Source organism: Triturus cristatus, chromosome 5_1, assembly GCF_964204655.1.
Source record: "Triturus cristatus chromosome 5_1, aTriCri1.1, whole genome shotgun sequence".
NCBI classification, from domain to species: domain Eukaryota; kingdom Metazoa; phylum Chordata; class Amphibia; order Caudata; family Salamandridae; genus Triturus; species Triturus cristatus.
Window position 1 is genome coordinate 893,682,184 of NC_140587.1, and position 13,504 is coordinate 893,695,687.

General features: G+C 41.6%; 1 protein-coding gene across 5 annotated transcripts in view; it reads right to left on the reverse strand.

The window, feature by feature from the left end:
- Positions 1 to 13,504, reverse strand: part of FBXO15 (F-box protein 15) — a 397,776-nt gene that overhangs the window by 250,556 nt on the left and 133,716 nt on the right. The gene's annotated exons all lie outside the window — the stretch shown is intronic.

Genomic DNA, 13,504 nt, shown 5'->3' on the forward strand with positions numbered 1-13,504 from the left:
AATTCTTATTCCCAAGCTTTATTTCCCACCCGTATTCACATCTTCATCATACAAAAGTATACATATGACATTCATTTCTATTCAACATTCAGGATGTCCAGCAGGTTCCCAGGACATGTAACAAAGATGGCCTTGGACGGGATTCAAAAACTACATCATGGCTTCTGAATTGTTATTACTGCGCCTGCGTGAAAGTCACCTGTGGTACAGGCTTCAGTCTCGCTCGAAGGCCCAAATACTAACTAGCAGAGAGGTCAAAAAGAAACCTATTACATTCAAAATAAAATGATTTCACTGTATACCACCTATCTCTAATCTTATTTACTTGTAATAGCTCTTCCTACATTAGCATTTAGTAAATAGCTTGTTTTATTTTCGGCAAAGCAGATGCTTAGCATGTGATCTTTCAAGCGGCCATTTTAGATTCGATTGCGCAGGTGCAGAAATTTCCCTCCAAGCGAAAGAACGTCATCCTGCGTAGATGCAGTTGACGCATGCGCAGTTCAGTGTTCCGCGTCAGCAGCCATTTTGAGTTTCACTCCGGTTACTTGCTAGTAAACATGTAAGCAAGCTTCATCTTGCTAAAATATGGAATGTAGCACATATTATTTTATACAATACACAATTAATACGGTGTTACATGTTATATGAGAGGATTGCTTCCGAGCAAGTCTCTTTTATACGAGTCCTTGCTCCATCAATCCCCTCTCTGATGACATTTGTGCCATCACAAAATTACCCATCACCAACCCAGATGCCAACTTTAGCACATCTCAATTCCCTTTCCGCTCTTTTCATTTCCTTCTTCATTTTTATCTTTTACATTTTTCATCTTTTTATATAATTCTCCTTTCATTTCTTTTCTTCTAACTGGATTTCTTCATACTTTCTTTTCTTTCCCTTTCCATTTACTTCATATCTCTTTCTCTTTCTACAACATTTGCACCATGTCATTATTGCTAAGACTAATATTATAATTCCAAGTATAGGTAGTATTATTTGGCATACAAAACCTTTGCCTATATTAGCAAACCAAGTCCCTATTGAGGTAATACTATTTGTTAATTTCTTCCATACACTGCCAACTTTCAGTGGTTTCAAATCTTTTTCCGGCTTTGAAATATTTTTAATGTACCCCCCAATTTCTACACTTTAATCTGGTATATAAGTGCAACAATGTTGCGCTTTCAGCATTTTATAGACTCCGCCCGTTTTTGCCAATAATATATCAAGAGCAAGTCGATTTTGTAAAACCATTGTTCTAATTGCAACCATTTCTGTATTGATTATTAAGAACCCTCCAGCAGTATCAGTCAATAGACAATCAACTACTGTGGATAACTGACAAATTTTTCGTGAATTCAGAATGACTCCCACTGAAGGTAGCAATGCACTAAATATATCGCCTACTATTTCTGAAAAACTAGCTCTTTTTTTTGCGGGTTAGTTCTTTTGTGTTTTCCTTGCTTCCAGTGATTGTTTTTACATGATATACTTTAGGGAATACTATTCCAAAACAGCAACTCCCATACCAACGTGCAGGCAGCCTAAAATAAGCTTTATTCCCACACACATAATAGACTCCAGGAAATGCTGGATCTGTTCCCCCTTTTAGTCCCCATCCTCCAATAACCAAAAAGTTATGTTCACATTCACTGGAACTAATAAATACATTGTTATAGTCAGTATTAAATCTATGGAGGCAGATCTTCCCTTTCTTTTCAATATCTAGGGACATCGCAGCATGAGTCTTGCCAGCTGTATACACCCCCTCTTTCTCAGCCCATTGAGGAATCTGAGGTTTCTTTTCAGAAGCTTTTCTTTGGAAGTCCTGTCTCCTTTCCTCTACTAAATTCAAAAATATCTTTTCTTCTTTCTGTAATGAACATGTTAGATTGTTTTTGTGTGCTTCTGCTGTATCTATTGTTTTCATAGTTAAGAAATATTCACTTATAAACTGTGCATCTTTAGTACTAAGAACAAGATTCATACTCTTGCAAATAGGTACCTCTGGAAATATCACATCTACGTTAGAATAATAATACTGTAACTTTCCTGTTCTATAAAATAAACTAGTTAAAATACTACATAAAATACCATATGTTAATGGTAAATGGTGATAGGTGACATCTTCTGCTACTGATGCTGGTAATTTCATACATACATAACAATCACTAATCTCCATTGTGTCTACGTACTGAACTAATAGCGTTGTGAATACATTTAAAGCAGTATCATTATTTGTCACTGTGTGATGTAAATCTAACTCATCTGGCGCTTCTAATTCTACTCTATTTCCTTCTATGTTAGCCACTCTTTAATTAGTATCTGTGTTATTTTTCTTTTCTGTCACCATCAAATAAGGGATCGCTATTGTTAATACTAACCAGAATATGAGCACCAAAACTATGCTACATATACATATTCTACAACATTTCTTTATACAATTTTGTTTTGGTCTTCCAGCAATCCTATGATCAGCAATTTTCATTTAAGAAGATTCCTCTTCTTTTCTTTTGTGAATTTTATGTCTTTGAACTTCAAGGGGGTCTCACTTCTCCTTCGTCAATCTGTTCAACCAATATTTCTTTGCCACTTTCTTCATTCAAATCTAGATTCTCAAATTCTTCAAAAATCACATACGTCCATCCGGGACCTTTGAACTTATTTTTCAAAATTTGCAGTCTTTGGTTTCTTTGCCTAGGTTTCTCAGTCAATTGCCCAGACTGACTAGAGACTTAATTTACTTGTTCAGGTTCTTCACTTATTGTTTTAAGTGATACTTTAATCTTTTAACACCACCTGGCCAATTATCACCTTTTCTGACCTTATTGGCTTGTACTGCACTTTCACTTTCCTCGTTTCTTTCAAGTATTCTTTTATTTTCGTTATGTTGTGGCACAATTCGATTATCTTCGTCTTCAGAGTCCCTTTCTATCTGTCCTTGTTCAGGGCTTATTGTTGTGACTTCATCTGCCTGAACGTGTTCTTCTTCCTCTATCTGGTCCTGTTCAGGTCTTATTTCGACTTGTTCTTCTTCCTGAACTTGTTCTTCTTTTCCTAACTGGTCCTGTTTAGGTCTTACTGCACTTTGCTTTTCTGCAGCCCAAACGTGTTCTTCTATACCTGTCTGTCCCTCCTCAGATCCTTGAATGATGTGTTGGTTCACCTCTGTCTCAGTATATTTTTCTCTCCCTGTCTGATCCTGCTCAGGGTCTCCAACAGTTCTATTCACCCTTTCCTGAGCTTGTTCTTCTACACCTGTCTGATCCTCTCTAGTTTCTTGCGTTTCTAATTTGGTTCTGCTTCTCATTTTAATAATCACCTCAGGTATGTCGACCACTGGTATCCAGTCTTCCTGACTTGTGTCTGGCTGTTCTTGATCAGCTACTTCAGAATCTGTTATTCTAGATTCTACAGCTGTACAACCTTCAGCACCCTCAACTGCTTGTGTCAGTCGTGGTTCCCCTTCCTCAGGAGTTGGTACTCTTTTGGTATGACTGGCATGTATCCAGTTAGGAAAACCTTCACATTTCACTACTGTTGTTGTAACCAGTATGACGTGTCGTGGCTCCTCCCACCTAGGTGCTAGGCACGACTCTCGGATGTGATTCTTCACTACCACCCAGTCTCCGGGATTTAGATCATGTGCTTGATCCGGCTGCCTGGCAACTGCCTCTTCTCCAACCTGGTGAGAGACAGAACGCACTAGGTCAGCCAATCCTTTACAATAATCTAGTACCAGATCATCAGTCATACTCAACAGTTTATGTCCTGGTATAAATGCTAGCCTCATTGCTCTTCCCATGAGAATTTCATGGGGACTCAATCCCGTGTTTCTGTCAGGAATGCTTCTGAGTCCCATCAGAACAAGAGGTAATGCATCTGGCCCACACAGTGATGTGGATGCACACACCTTTGCCAATCTTGATTTGATTGTGCCATTCATTTGTTCCACCACTCCAGAAGCCTCTGGGCGATAGGCACAGTGCAGATTTTGTTCAATTTTAAATGCTTCACAGATTAACCGAATTATTTCATTTTTAAAGTGAGATCCTCTATCTGATTCCACAGTTACTGGAAAACCAAATCATGGAATTAGCTCCCTCAACAGCAGTCTGGCAACTGTTATGCTGTCCTTTCTTGTAGTAGGGTATGCCTCCACCCACTGTGAAAACAGACAAACTATAACAAGAACATACTTCAATCCACTGCATGATGGTAATTGTATACAATCTATCTGCAACCTCACAAATGGTCCTTCTGCTTTTCCAATTCTTCCCCAACTGACCACTGTTTTCCAGCCTGGGTTTATTTGTTGACAAGTTAAACATCTCTGGCAAAGACTCTCTGCGACAGCCCTAAATCTCGGATTGTACCAATCCTGTCTAAAGAGCCTGATCATGGCGTCACTGCCTACGTGTGTGTCTCCATGATACATTCTGGCCATTTGAGAGAGTAAACAATTTGGCATTGCTGGTCTGCCATCTTGGTAAATCCACACGTCATCCTCTGTTCTCGTTTGACACCCTGTTTTTATCCACTCTACCTTTTTGCTCACTTCCACCTCATCCTGTAATTATCTCACTTCATTCCATGTTTTTAGTGCTGAGAGAAGCATAAGTTGGCATCTGATTCCACTTGTTTCAATTTTCCTGTTTATTGCCATTTTATTTCTGGCACAATACTGGGCAACCTGGTCAGCGTATCTGTTAGCAGCTACTACATAGTCATCTCCGGACTGATGTGCAGCACACTTGACCACTGCCACTTCTTTTGGCAATTGTATTGCTTCTAACAGTTCTTTCACAAATTTTCCATTTTTAATAGGGGATCCAGAAGAAGTCATGATATCCCTTTGCATCCAGAACTGGCCAAAGTCGTGCACAACCCCGTAACCATACTGGCATACAGTTCCTCACAATTTTGCATGCTTTAATTAAAGCCATCGATTAGGCTACTTGTGCAGACTTGACTCCTGGTAAATAGGATGCTTCAACTATTCCGGCCAATGTGCATACAGCATAAACTGCACTTAATCCTCCTTCCTCATGTCTCATACACGAGCCATCTACAAATAGCTCATGTTCAGATTCTTTCAGGTATGTCTGGACGGGGCTTAGTACATAACTCAGTGACATCCAGACAGTCATGTTCAACTTTATCTCTCACTTCTTCCCCACGTACATCTGGTAATAGAGTTGCGGGGTTTAGTATGGTGCACCTGACCACTGTCACGTTTTCTGCTCCTAAAATGTTTCTTTCGTACTTAGTCATCCGACTAGGGGTAAGGTACTGTGTTCGTGTTCTAGTCAAAAGAATTTCCACTGAATGTGGAACGAATACTTTCACAGGATGTCCCATCACAATGGACTCGCTTTGTTCCAGACTCATACAAGTAGCAGCTACTGCTTTTAAACAGCCAGGTAATGCTGATGCTACAGGGTCCAAGGTAGCAGAAAAGTATGCTACTGGACGTCGCATCAAACCATGTCGTTGGGTTAACACTGACAGGGCACAACTTTCTCTTTCACAACAGAATAGTGCAAATTCTTTTGTATAGTCTGGCATACCCAAAGCTGGAACTTCACACAAACAATTTCGTAATTTCACAAAAGCTTCCATGCTTTCATCATCCCAAACTACAGTGTCTTTTGCTTGTTTCCGTGTTATCTGTATTAGGGGTTAAGTCAACAAAGAAAAACCTACAATCCACTGTCTACAGTATCCCACTACACCAAGAAACATTCTGATCTTTCGCTGAGTTTGTGGTAACTGCATTTGTTTTTATTATCTTTATCCTCTCAGGGGTCACTTTTCTCACTCTTTCTATTTGGTGTCCCAAATATTTGACTCCAGTTCGACAAAATTGTAAGTTTTCTGGGGACACCTTGTGTCCACCATCAGCCAAATGATGTAATAGTGCAATCGAATCAGTAACACAATCATCTTGTGACTTTGAAGCTATGAGAAGGTCGTCAATGTACTGGACTAGAACTGAATTTTTAGGCATAATTAACGTTTCCAGACACTTTTTCAAAATCTGATTATAAATGGATGGACTTTCTGTATACCCTTGAGGAACTCGATTCCATACTAAAATACGATCCTCAAACCTAAATGAAAAGAGATACTGACTGTCTGGGTGTAAAGGAATGGAGAGAAATGCTTGGTATAGATCGATTAGAGTAAACCATCCTGCATTTCAGGGTATTTGATACAGAATCACTGCTGGATTTGGCACTACAGGGCAACAAGGTACAACAATCTTATTAATTTTTCGTAAATCTTGCACTATCCAGTATTTTCTGCTAGGCTTCTTGATACCAATTATAGTTGAATTACAAGGACTGCTCATTATTTCTTTCAAAATGCCTTGTTTAATCATTCGATCAATTTCTGCTGCAACACCTGCTTTAACCTCAGGGCTCATTTTATATTGCTTAGTATTTGGGTAGACTGCAACCTTCTTTTACAGTCACCTTTACTGTATCTCCATTTCCCATTAACCCTACTTCTTTTCCAGTGAAATCCCACACCTCTGGATTCACAGTCATTTTTAATTCATCTGGTAAATCATCTTTTGTCATCATTGAATACATTTCGTCTACCTATGTGTCTTGTTATGCTAACATTATTTTGTAGACACCGTCTTCACTAATAATAGCATTGTCATGTGGGGCTGGGGGTAGGAACGTTTCTCAGTTCATATTTAAAAACTCTTACTTTTAATAAATTCTTCGCACATAATCTTAACTACCAAGGTGAGGTGCTTCCATGTTTTCATTTTATGAATCTTGAACACACCTCACCATATTCTAACATAATCTGTGCTGCATGATTGACATGTCACATATTTTCATGGATTGGCTCGTGTACAGCCGCTTAAGGGTCAGAGCGGCTCCTTGGCTCAGCTGTGCCTATTAATTTGTTGGTTCGCCCACCTCTGCCTTGCTCCATAGTCAGGGCCACTGGAATTATGTTGCAGGAGAGAACCATATTATGCAGCAGGGTTTAATTATGAAGCAAGAAAAGGCAAGTTCTGCAGCATGATGCTGCACATTTTGAGATAGTATTACTTTATTAGTTTGACATTTAACACATGCTATAACTATCTGAGCAAATGTTTCACTTAATTTGTACCAATTTAACACCCAACAGAATGGTGACCAGTCAACCTTTGCGAAGGGTCTTCCACTTTGCAGAAATACAGGTAGTCCCAGTTTTAGTAACTTTGTATCCATTCAAGCTAGAAACAATTTTTGGGGGTTAAAATCTGCAAATTATACAGCAGATGATGCATTATGTGGCACATGTGGCAAATCTATACTCATGCGGAAAAGGCCTCGGCCGCAAAATCTTATAATTCCAGTAGCCCTGACCTTAGTACAAAGATGTTATTGTTCTGTCAAGCATAGGTTTTGTAATGGAAGGGGATCCTTCCAGTACAAAAAATATGCTTTAAGATGCTCCCACTGTGTATGTGCTGTACAATGTATCACACTTGCAAAGTTTGAAAAATATGGAAACTTTTAAAGGTTGCTCCACTGTTATGCCTGCCTTGAGGAGACATCATTTTTTGGCTTAAATCTCTGTGTATAAATGTTATTAGATAGGGATTTGCCGAAAACCTATGGTTGATTGCATGGGAACACCTATGTACCACCTATTGTACACCCGCCCCCCCCCTTGATGAAAAGTAACACAATCTAGGGCATAATGCTACTCTGCGTTACTGTGGGAAACTTTCCTACACACATCATGGTTTGCGTTGGGAAGTAAATCCCACCACAACACTGTGTTGGGTTTGTGTCACTTTTGTGATGCAAACTCAGCGCAAAGGGTTAATACATTTGGATCAGAATCTCTAGACAGGTACTTGTCAATATTATGAGGACAATTTGTGTTCTTACTGCAAGCTGTTACCAAATGACCAATGCAGAGCAAATGTTGCTGTACTGTGTAAAATCTAAAGGCAATGAAGATGCCAAAGAGAAGGAGCCCCCGAAGGATGAGAGAAAAATGGTTTGCGCTTTGAATGAATGAATGTCTTTTATATAGCGCACAGCTACTCTGAGAGTATCCCGGCCCTCAGCATAAAAGAACAGGCAAGGAGGAGCAGAGTTCTCAAAGGTGTTCCTGAGTCCTAAAGCTTAAAAAGATATTTCTTCAGAGCCTTATTGAAGGGCGTTTCCTCCGTTATTAATTTCAGGTGATCAGGCAGCTGGCTTCACATACTTGCTGCTCTGACCATAAAGGAGGACCCCCCCCCTCCTTCTACGAAGTTTTCAGAAATGGGGGATTGTTAACAGGCCAACGCTACAAGAGCGTAGCAGTCTTCCTTGTCCTTGATCCTCTCACTTATGTAAGCAGAACGCCTGTTGTAGAGGGCATGGTGGGCCAGGGTCATAGTTTTGAACATTAGTCGCTTGGGCTCTGGAAACCAATGGAACTTCTCACGGACTTGAGATACTGAGGCATATATAGGTAGCCTAGAGATGAGGCGTACTGCCATGTTCTGTATTACTTGTAGACGCAGGACAAAGTAGTCAGGGAAACCCAGATACAGAACGTGGACATAATCCAATCGGGACAAGAGCAGCATCTTGACCACCGTTACTTGAGATTCGTGGGGGAGAAGATACAGACTTCACCTGAGCCTCCGGAGGATCCAGAGCCAAAATCTAACCACCGCCAAAACCTGGGCCTTGAAGGAAAGTTAAGAGTCAAACATAATGCTACGATTTATGGCCAGTGCCGTTGGTTGGGGGGGGGGGGGGCAGAGAGGCAACCTCACTGGGCGAATCTCCAGTCCACCCTAAAAACAAAAGGATCTCTGTTTTTTCTGGGTTGCATTGTAATTTATTAGACTGTAGACAGTTTACCAATGCCTTCATACAGAGGACAAACGATTCTTTGGCGCTCACTGAATCCCCTTTATAAAAGAGCAGGAACTGCATATCATCTGCATATCATACGATCCATACGATCATATTGACAACAAATTCGACCAGTTGGGCCAGTGGGCTTATATACACATTGAAAAGGATGGGGTTCAAAGAGGAGCTCTGTGGGACAACCTATTTCAATGTTTTGGCTCTGGAGAAGCAGGGGTTCAGCCAGAAAAACTGTTCCAGGTTCTCCAGAAAAGAGCTCAGCCAGCCATGGGCTCTGACACTCCTAGATGTTCCAGCCTTTGTAATAGAATGCTGTGGTCCACCGTATCGAATGCTAATGACAGGTACAACAGCATCAGTGCCACATTGAGGCTGGAATCCAGACTATATTTGATGGATTCAAAGACTTCAAGGAGCATGGTTGCCATACTATGACGGGCTGTGAAACCGGATTGGGATGGATGTAAGAGATTATTGTCTGTCAGAAACGTAGTGAATTGACAAGTCAACACCTTTTCCAGAATGTTTGCTGCTGCTGGCAATAAGGAGACTGGTCTAAAGTCTGCTGGCACTCCAGGGTCTACGTTAGCCTTCTTAAGAAGGGGGACCACATTTGCCCTCTTCCAAGAATCAGGTATGACACCTCAGTGGAGAGAAATAGTAAACAACTCCTGATAAATTGGGGCAATGTTGTCGGCTGTTGTCTTCAGGATGTGAGGTGTACAGGAATCTTCCAGGGACCCTGATCTGCAACGTGTAAACATGACCCCTTGCATTGAGTATTCCAAATTTAGTTATGGTCTCGAAGAGTGCTAAATCATAAAATGTACAAACACCCAACATTTCAGGGGTGACAAAAAATGTAGCTATGCCAACTCACCTAACTGCACAGTAGTGTTTTATCAGAATGGTAGGTCCGTTTTCACTCCGTGTGGCACCTCATATTTATCAGCAGCGATGTTCACAGAAGCATGTTTGAAAAATGTCTTTGAAATTCATGCCCTCTCCCAACATCTTTCATATAGGATACACTACATCCAACATCCATATCAATGATGCAGTCCAAAAGGGTGCCGGGAATCACAAAGCAAATCAGAATACGTCACAGCTTTGTCCAGAGTATTAAGCACTATATAAATACAAGAGGACTAAACAACCACATCCGTTTTCTGGTTCTATAGCCTTCACAAGTCGTGAGGTGGGTATGAGAGCCTCTTAGTGGTAGCAAGGGTGGTGGCACCTGGCCTGGCTAAGGCAGCCTGCCCCATTACCTTTTGAGTATTCAATAGGAGGTTAGACAAGTAGGGTAAAAGTGACAGCGAGTGCCGCCTGTGATGTTAACTTGTGATTTTAGTCAGGGTTGTGGCTATTTTTATTGTAGCCAGTGCAAAGGTGCCACAGCCAAGACATGAGAGAGGCCCAGTCTTCTCTGCACTGGCTGAAGTTTATTCATTGTTAGCCACACAACAAGTGATGGGAGGAATGCTTGCAATAAGTCTAACTACTGCAAATCACTCCGGGTAGCATTCCAACCCATTCTTCCTTTACCCACCATGACACCTCAATTTCGACCCCGCCATATGCAATTCAGCCTTAAACCTGCTCCAATGGGAACAGTCCATTCTGAACTGCCAAGCCAAGTCAAGTCCTCTATGAGCCAGAACACAAGCAACCCAAGACCGGTTTCGCCCTGATTGGGGCTCCTCAGTCAGGTGTAGCTTGGTTTCCTTGGTACAGTGAGGAAGGGACCCACGTATGGGCATACCCTTGGCCACTTAGTGGGTTACATCAAACTCGTAACAGGTGATAGCAGAATACTTGGAGTAGGTGTAACCATTGACAATCACTTGGGGTAGCATTCTAAATGATTGTTCTTTTGCCTACCTGGTCAACTCAGTTTGGACCCAACAATATGCAAATCAGTCTTGACCCTACTCCAATAAGAGCAGTCTTGCCCGAACTGCCAGATCAGGTTCTCCCTGACCCAGTACACAAGCAACCCAGGAACAGTTCTGCCCTGATTTTGCTAAGAATATTTTTGAAGTGTCTCACTGGGCTTAACACTGTGTGGCCTCTTCCTCTGAGAGGGGTTGGGGAAGAGCCATTGTCACAGAGAGCGAAACCGGTCCCAGGCAGGCACTGGTAAAACTCATGACAGAGGCTATTGCAGAGCAGAGGCCAAACATTAATTCAATGGGTTTGTGCAGGAGCTTGTCATGAGGTAAAAAAAGAAGACAAGAAGGCAGTGCGGAAGTTGATGGAAGAAGCGAAAAGGGAGCAAAAATGAAAAAAGGGTGGAATGAAAAAGATGTGAATATAATGAGTTTGGGAGGAGAAGGACAGCTATGAATGGATAGGAAAAGAGAAAAGTAGGAAGGATAAAAATAATAGAAAGATGGAGAGGAAAGACAATTTGGGAGGGAGAGGGGAGATTTGAGAATAGAGAGAAAAGGAGATATGTATGGAGAGGATGAGCAATGAAAGTGAGATAGAAAAAGGAAAAAGAAAATAGCTAGAAAGGGTTAGGAAAAGAAAGAATATGGAGTGAACCATACAATGGAGAGGGGAAGAACGATGGTAAGGACTATAAAACAACCAAAAGAGAATAGGTAGACAAGAGGTGACAAACAAGGAGGTCGGCGCCAAGGAGAGGAACCAGATGAGAAAGTAGCATAGTGAGGATAGATTTGATAGATTAAGGGTGGAAAGAGAGCGAACAGGGAGATTGGAGAGATTCTGTGGGAGAGAGAAGGGTAGGATGTAGATTGAAGAGGGGAGACAGAATGAGGGAAAAGTGGAGCAGAGCGGAAATGGAGAACAAACAGGAAGAGCAAGGAGAGAAAAAATAAAAAAAAAGAGAGAAAGGCAACAAGGACAAGCTAGGAGATTGAGTGGAAGTAGACAGGGATAAGAAAAGGTGCGAGGTGAGGATATAAGTGGCTTAGAGATAGCAAATAGAGAGGAATTATAGGTAGAATGATTAGGGCACAAGATGCAGTGGCACCCATGCCCAGGGGTGCAAGAAGCCCTCTACGCCCCATTAATGGGTGTCTTTAATGCCAACCCAGAGGTGGGGGGTTATTTTTTTTCTGATTTGCATTAGGGCCCATGGCACCCTTAATATGCCACTGATTTTGGTAGATTGCACATTGCAAATGCTTGCATATTACTTTGTCGCTTGTCTTCAGTGCACGCAGCCTTGCACAAAGCACCTTTATTGCCGCACATAGAAGAATAAAATTAAAGGGAACATTGGGGATACCTGTCAACTTATCAAAACAAGCATTTTCAATGCAATAGGTCTCGCATTTACTAGAGCTTGAGCTATTGGCATTGTAAATGACAATGCCTTTTATTTACTTGTTGATTTTTAAAACATAAATAAAATGCATTATTATTTACAATGCCAATAGCTTAAACTCTCACAAATGCGAGACCTATTGCGTTGCAAATGCTTGTTTAAACGAGTTTCTGTGTGCGCCTCTGAGAATAGCGCAACTTTAATCACGTTGGCACTCGACACAGGAAGCGGCGCTAACATGGTTTTGGAACTGTCCAGTGCACCTGATCCAATGTTACTGCCCTCTCTGCCCATCTGATAGATGTAAACTAAGAAATCTACTGCCAGTAGATGGGAGGAGGTGGAGGCGGGTAGGCGCCCGAGGGAACGTCACCAGGAGCTGCTGGCATAGTAGGCACAATCCGGCCAGAATACAAAAACGGCGTTGTTACCCTTCGAATGAGGCGGTTGTCATGCTGCCTGCCAGTGATGTGTCGAGTGACTGGCGGCACATTGCTTAAAATGTCACCCAAAGCAAATATTTCCTGTGCCAATGTACAGTCACAGGCAGCTCTGTTCAGCGGAGCGGCAGAGAGAAGGCCACGTGGACAGTATGATAAGGGTAAGAACGGCCTCCAGGTTTCCATCCGCCTTAAATGATGGTCGGTGCCCTCGAGGCGACTCCCGGTGTTTTTGTGCCCAAATGGCTGCAACTTTGATATGTCGATAGCAGTGATCATTCCATTACTCATGTGGTAGTACCTACCCTGCTTATATGCGGGCATTAATGCTAATTTCTGCAATGCTATCACAATTTTGGGAAATTTCATGGCAATGTGAGAGCAGATTTGTGGGTCAGAGGAAGATTCCATGCGTCAACTTTGTAAACCGTTAGCAAGATGCTACGGAGACAGGGGTGCAACAGAAGGGCAATATAAATCTTAAATATGCACAATGAGTGTGTGTGGCGCCGCATGTTTTTAGAGTTGAAGTTTTAAAGTCTAGATGGAAAGAGCTGAAGAACTAGTAAGCACAGGCTTTACGGTTCCCTTTCACAAACAATTCCGCCTAGGAAAACATAACCATAGAACCCAGTGTTATTTGTACTAAAGCGCCTCACTGGGCAAGCACTGTAATTGTGTGAGCAATCTCATTTTGGACTCAAAATGTGCTGCGACCTTTTTCGGTTTTGCATGTTTTACCTGCGATACTTTTCTGTAAATAATGTACATGTTGCTGGGACACGTCACTGTAATACATTCATGCTGAGTGTTGCTGCTAAGAGTTCTATTGATAAGAAATGCTGTTAACCACGAATGACTGATGT